Source organism: Tupaia chinensis, unplaced genomic scaffold, assembly GCF_000334495.1.
Source record: "Tupaia chinensis unplaced genomic scaffold, TupChi_1.0 Scaffold143646_1, whole genome shotgun sequence".
Taxonomy (NCBI): domain Eukaryota; kingdom Metazoa; phylum Chordata; class Mammalia; order Scandentia; family Tupaiidae; genus Tupaia; species Tupaia belangeri.
The window spans coordinates 809,134-810,756 of record NW_006203494.1 but is presented as its reverse complement, the minus strand read 5'-3'; the positions used below and the strand labels follow the sequence as shown (position 1 = coordinate 810,756).

Sequence of the window (1,623 nt, the reverse complement as noted above, 5' to 3'; positions counted from 1 at the left end):
CGCGCCCTGCCCCTGGTGTGGCCAACGTGACCTGGTGTGGTCACGCCCTTCTGTCGTCTGCCCAGGGCCTGCGGGACACCAGGCAACCTGGAGGAGACCACCCAGCACAGTGAGGTCCCCATGGAAATGCACGGGGACACTGAGGCAGGGCATGGGCTTCTCTCGTGCCTTCCGGTGACGAGAACCAGAGACAGGCTGTACGGGAGACACCGGGAACTCCGCGGGGGGATCCTGGGATGACGCGGAAGCGTCTCCTGGGAACTCGCTCCAGGGTTACGGCAGGCATCTGCAGCGGCGCGGAAGCTGGGCCTCAGATCTGCTTTTTTTTTAGGTTTTTACCATAGGGTACATGTGCTCGCCTGAGAGAAACAGGGAAAGTGGGAGGGAAAGCGAGAAATCACCCCCGGGGGGGCTGGACACGCCGTGATCCCTTCTCCATTCTCTTCTTGGGATTTTGGGTGCGCACACACACACACATGCACATGCATCTGGCATGATTTTCAAGCTCCAGGTCTGGAACGCGAACCATAGTTGACCAGGTGTGAGTCCAACACCTTAACCGCCCCGCCACCTGCTGGCCCAGCTCTGTTACATCTTAATCTCTGCAACTGGGGCCTGGGGACCTTCGCTTTGAAAGCACCCCCAGAGCTTCTCGTGAACTCTAGCATTTGAGAAGCACTGTGTAGCTGAAATCCAACTAGAAGGCAGACAGTGAAGCCCAGAGAGGTGCCACCGCGGCCCAAGGTCACACAGCGCCACGCTCTGGCAGAACACGGACTTCGTGATGCCCGAGCTCCTGCTCCTTCAAATGCCACCAAGCTTGAAGGCACTTGATGCTTCTGAACGGCTGGACACACTCCCAGCTGAGCCTGCTCCTTCACGAGGTGAGCAGTAGTTCCGGTCTAGCAGACCGGAGCAGACACTGGAACGGTGGTGAAACGCCAGCTCTGGAGGCTGAGCCCCACGGAGACCTCCAGGTTCACACCCAGAGACCTCCTTTTCCTTTTCTTAGTTTGCTCTAGGGCATGTGCACTTGTGGGAGCAAGAGGAAGTGAGACCACCCCGGGGCATGGCCATGCCATAATCTCTTCCTCCATTTAGGGATCGGGGGCACTGATGCACACGCGCCCAGTGTTTTTCGAGCCACCAGGATCCAGTGCCTTCACTACCATGCCACCTGCTGGTCCCCAGAGACCTTCCTGAGCAGGCTGGGGGCCGGAGGGGCCGGCTGGGGCCAGGGAGGTTGGAATGTGGAGAGCCTGGTGGGGGCGCTGTGACCGTCTCACTTCTGGGAGAAATAAACTAAAATAAATGGACTCGCTGACTGTCCTTCAAGGACAGCATCTGTCCCACTCCTCCTAAAATAGCTGTGGCTGGCTCTGGGGCTGGAGAAGCGTGAAGTCCCGCTGGGAGACAGCAGAGCCCCAAGCCTCCGGAAGCGGCCGGGCGGGACGCAGCTGTGCAGGAGGCGGGCCCCACTGCAGCTGCTTGCCCAACTCTGCACTCTTCCGGGAACAATTAGAGGCTGTTCTTTGCTGCTATTTTGATTTGTGAAGGATCCTTCCTCTCCTGGAGGGGCCGGGCGCGGGAGGTGGTGAGGAGGCTGCCGAGGCGGTGGGCGGG

General features: G+C 59.6%; 1 protein-coding gene across 1 annotated transcript in view; it reads right to left on the bottom strand.

Annotated features, from left to right (window-relative positions):
* OPRD1 (opioid receptor delta 1) overlaps positions 1-1,623 on the bottom strand; it is a gene marked incomplete at its 3' end in the record, with an annotated part of 26,711 nt that overhangs the window by 5,489 nt on the left and 19,599 nt on the right. The window lies entirely within an intron of this gene.